Genomic DNA, 5,260 nt, shown 5'->3' on the forward strand with positions numbered 1-5,260 from the left:
GTCCTCATGGGTGAACTAGGCTGCGTTTGGGAGAGAAAGGATTTGCAGGTGCATGGCTGCAGTCAAGTCAACGTCCCTAGCATAAAGCAACACTGCCGCAAAGGCTGCTGGCCCGACGGCTGCTGCAGCTCCTCCTGGACTGCATCTCCCGCTGCCTGCAACCCAGACGCAGCTTCTCCCCGAGCGCTTCTAATGGCGCAGTGGTGGCGTTCCAGAGACTCTTCATGGCCCTTGCTCTCGAGGATCCCTTGGAGTGGTGCCTGGCCGAATGCAGGGCCTCATTCCAGAGCTTGCAGCATGAGAACACCTACCGGGACCCCTAGCAAAGTACCGCCGTGGAGTCAGCCCCGGAGCTCTTCGCCTCTGGATGGGCAGCGGACTTGCCCCAGCTTGGGTGGGGAGGCCCGGCGAAGAACTCGCCTCATGGGGCCCGGCTGCAGGGCTCAGGCCAGGCCGTGGGAAGAAGACAAAGGCAGCTTGAGGAAACCTTGGCTTTGACCACTTTTTGTGTTGTCATCTTGGCTTAGCTCAGCACCGGGCTTACCAGATGGAACAGTCTTCTGTAAAGCAGCTTGGACCCTCTGGCCATTCCCATTGGGGAAAGATGAAACCACAGGCCAGTGGGGGTGGTGCGTTCTTGGACGACTCAAACCTGGGATCTGCATAGGGACCTGTGACTTATGTTCATCGGGTGCCGGTGTCACTTCCAGTTTTGATCCAGGCCCTTTCACTGTACAGTTATTTATTGGATTCCTTTGGAGTAGTGGGAAAATTTTAATGTTTTATGTAGAAAAATGCTTTGCCCTTCTAGCCACTGTGTTCAAGGAAACTATTACAGTTGTTGTTCTTGTGTTCTTGAGTTTCATGAGTTAAATCATCCTTTCACCCAGATAATGTTTTGTCATTTAGGATGTAGATGTTCTCTTTAGGCAGTTATTTTTGTTTTTATTTAGACAATATCAAGAGTAGACCCTGAACACAACCTGTTAACCATATCCCAATGTCTAAAATTATCTAAAAACTCAGGCATTCTTCCATTGTTATCTAACTGAAAGCTTTCCAGCAGTTAGCACCATGTGCGCACTCTCAGGTTCTATTCTAGTGGTGGTTGAATGTGCTCATATACCCCATGTAAGAGCACTGTTTTAGCCAGAAATCACACTTCTCATCCTGGAGGAATTTGTTTTCATTTCTTTTGCCACTTAAAATTAGCTGTGGTCTGCTCAGCCAGGGGACAATGGAGCTTCAGGAAGGTCTGAGGCAACCTCCTCCCTGGTTCTGTCAATAGAAGCCCAATGTTAAGGCAATTCCTAAACAGAGATGCACCTAGCAACTTGCTGTATGTGTTCATTCTTTATTGCTTTCAGCTTCAGGGGGTGTAACAAGTATAAATGTTTGGTTTCCTTATGAGGAAGAAGAGGAAGAAGAAGAAGGAGAAGGAGAAGAAGCAGAGGAGGAAGAAGAAGAAGAGAAGAAGAGAAGAAGAAGAAAGAAGAAGAAAGAAGAAGGAGAAGAAGAAGAAGAAAGAAGAAGAAGAAGAAGAAGAAGAAGAAAAAGAAGAAAGAAGAAAGAAGAAAAGAAGAAGAAGAAGAAAAGAAGAAGAAGAAAAGAAGAAGAAAAGAAGAAGAAGAAGAAAAGAAGAAGAAGAAGAAAAGAAGAAGAAGAAGAAGAAGAAGAAGAAAAGAAGAAGAAGAAGAAAAGAAGAAGAAGAAGAAACGACGACAGGGGAGGGGGAAGACCCAACTTTCTATCAAAATTCTGTAAGAGATTTCTTCTTACAGACTAGAAGATTTCTTCTTTTTTCTTTTTTGGAAATGGAGTCTCACTGTTGCCAAGCTGGAGTGCAGTGGCATGATCTCAGCTCACTGCAACCTCTGACTCCCTGGTTCAAGCGATTTTTCTGCCTCAGCCTCCTGAGTAGCTGGGATTACAGGCATGCACCTCCACACCCAGCTAATTTTTTATTTTTAGTAGAGACGGGATTTCACCATGTTGGCCAGGATTGTCTTGATCTCCTGATGTTGTGATCTGCTCACCTCGACCTCCCAGAGTACTGGGATTACAGGCGTGAGCCACCGCGCCCAGCCAGAGATTCTTACATTTACCTTCAGTGGGAGATGAGGAAGATCATTACGGCTTAGACAATGCTGCACATGTAGGTTGCTGGTATGTCCTGAATCCATGTGCATAAAGCACTTCCCATTTTTCTACTGTAATGCAGACTCTCCAGCTCAAGGCCTAGAGTATTTGATCCTAAGATCAAGACATTATGCCCCTTGAATAGTAGTGCTCTTTGATTTCATGTGTCACATTAACACACAGCCCTCCTATATTCCTTCACTAACTTCAGGATTGAGCAAGGTCTTTTAAATTTTGTTTGGCTAAAATTATTGACCTGGGCTCAGGGTGCTAGTTCTACTGTCAACATTCAACATTTTTTTTTTCAGTGGATATTTTTCTTTGGACTATATTTGCCTTCCAGTATGTTTCTGCAATATGTAGTGGTAATTTTTCTTACCTTCCTCCTACTGCCTCTTATACTCATCTTACCAAAATAATTTGCCTCCCTTAAATAGGTTTTCTTAGAGGGTAGGTTGTCAGGCAATTAAAAAATATTAGATCCCAAGAAATCTATTCTGTTTGCATTGGATTTTTTTCAGATTCTGTGTGTTCACAACAGTACTAAATCAAACTCTGATGTGGGGGAAAAAAGTATGTCAACCAAAAATTTTATATACAGCAAAATCGTTCTTCAAAAATGGAGGCGAAATTAAGACATTCTCAGGTAAATTTAAGAGATGAAGTTTGTCATTAGTAGACCTGCCCCCCACACAATGCTAAAGGGAGTCCTTCAGGATAAAATGAAAGGACACTAGGTAGTAGGTCAAATCCACACGAAGAAATACAAGCACCTCATAGGTAAATGTAAAATATGATATAATGTTTTTTCTTTTTTTCCTCATTTCTGATTTAAAAGTCAATGTGATAAAGTAATAATTATAACACTGTGTTAATGGGTGTACAAAAAGATGTAATTTCTATGATGACAATTGCACAAAGAAAGAAATGAAGAGAATGGAGCTGTATAGAAACAAAAGTTTTTATATACCATTAAAATTAAGTTGGTATTAACTTGAACTAGATTCTTATAAGTTAGAAGGAAGTATAATCCCCATAGCAACCACTAAGAAAAATAACTCAAAAACAATCTTAAGGAAACAAGGGAATTAAAATGGTACATTAGAAAATATCTATTTAACATAAAAGATGGAGAGACAAACTTTACATGTTTGTAGATGAAATAATGATGTCACAGAGCTTGATCCAGTTTTTTGATGTTTGATGGTTGACAGCTTTGAAGCCTCATCCTTCCTCCTGTTTCTGCTTCACATCTGGGCAAACTGATAAAGAAAGCCTGGGTTCTCCCTCCTTCAGCCAGGGGAGGTTTGAATCACATGCAGGAACCTACGCTCTGGCCCTACTCCCTAACCACCATAAATACCCCAAGCTTTTCTCTGCTCTCTCAAGCCATTTTTGGCACTGCTTGTGAGCCATGGTGCTCTTTTCAGAAAGCCTCATTATGTGAGTCATGAACCGTTCCATTTTCTCTTGGGGTGAATATGGTATCGTTAGTCTTGACATCTATATCAAATTTTGGAAGGGATTCATCCTATGCAGGGTGACCATAAACAACTCAAGACAATTATAAATGGAGGGGGATAAATTGACTTATAAAAAGATAGGTGCTTATACTTCACTTGAGCTGATGAAATAATGACACCATTAGACTGTGATATTTTGTATATATGGTGTAATACTACAGCAGCCATATACACAAAAGCTACTCAAAGAGCTGCACATTCAAAAACAGTATAAAGCAAAATAGAATTCTAAAAGTTCAAGTAACCCACAGCAAAGCAAGTAAAGGAAAACAGAGAAATAAAAAACAAAACAAAATATTCAAGTCCTTTTTGATCCCGAAGTCGATTAGGTGCCGCTGTTGCTGCTCGTATTGACTCTGGAACTGTAGCCAGACACGGGACTGGAGGATGAGCAAAAGATGCTGAGCAGGTCCTGAGATCCTAAGAAGGAGGAAGAGGAAGAGGAGGAATGAGTGAATCCCCTAACAACAGTGAGACAGCAATGCGAGCAGTTGGAGAAATGTGTAAAGGCCTGGAAGCAGCTAGAGCTCTGTGACAAGCGTGTATCCTCTCAATCACATACAGAAGAGGATTGCAAGAGGAGCTCTTTGACTTCTTGCATGCAAGGGACCATTGCTTTGCCCACAAACTCCTTAACAACTTGAAATAAATGTGAGGACTTATTCACTCCAGCCTTCATCACCTGGGCATCAGGATATTTCTTTACAGTTTTGAATATGCCATTTGTTTCTTTTTTTTTCTTTTTTTAAAAATTATTATTATACTTTAAGTTTTAGGGTACATGTGCACAACATGCACGTTTGTTACATATGTATACGTGTGCCATGTTGGTGTGCCACACCCATCAACTCGTCATTTAGCATTAGGTATATCTCCCAATGCTATCCCTCCCCCCTCCCCCAACCCCACAACAGTCCCCAGTGTGTGATGTTCCCCTTCCTGTGTCCATGTGTTCTCATTGTTCAATTCTCACCTATGAATGAGAACATGTGGTGTTTGGTTTTTTGTCCTTGCGATAGTTTGTTGAGAATGATGGTTTCCAGCTTTATCCATGTCCCTACAAAGGACATTAACTCATCATTTTTTGTGGCTGCATAGTATTCCATGGTGTGTATGTGCCACATTTTCTTAATCCAATCTATCATTGTTGGACATTTGGTGCTGGAGAGGATGTGGAGAAATAGGAACACTTTTACACTGTTGGTGGGACTGTAATCTAGTTCAACCATTGTGGAAGTCGGTGTGGTGATTCCTCAGGGATCTAGAACTAGAAATACCATTTGACCCAGCCATCCCATTACTGGGTATATACCCAAAGGATTGTAAATCATGCTGCTATAAAGACACATGCACACGTATGTTTATTGCCATTTGTTTCTTATTTGTATAACTGTAAGTTCATATGAACCTCATAGATTTTGGCTTAGGCTAGTAGCTTCTATGTAATTTGCAGTGATTCCATCTTAATAAAGTTCTGTGATCTGCAAAAAGTAAAGTCGCAGCCTTAAGTCCTAACACACCATTAATGATGTTAAATATAAATAGTCTTAATGCAGCAATAAAAAGCAGAGATTGACAGAGTGAATTAAAAAGCAGGG

General features: G+C 41.3%; 1 pseudogene; it reads left to right on the forward strand.

Annotated features, from left to right (window-relative positions):
- Positions 1-297: 297 nt before the first annotated feature.
- On the forward strand, positions 298-4,318 carry LOC129480113 (cytochrome b-c1 complex subunit 6, mitochondrial-like; annotated as a pseudogene).
- Positions 4,319-5,260: the final 942 nt, after the last annotated feature.

This window comes from Symphalangus syndactylus, chromosome 4, assembly GCF_028878055.3.
Source record: "Symphalangus syndactylus isolate Jambi chromosome 4, NHGRI_mSymSyn1-v2.1_pri, whole genome shotgun sequence".
In the NCBI taxonomy this organism is placed as follows: domain Eukaryota; kingdom Metazoa; phylum Chordata; class Mammalia; order Primates; family Hylobatidae; genus Symphalangus; species Symphalangus syndactylus.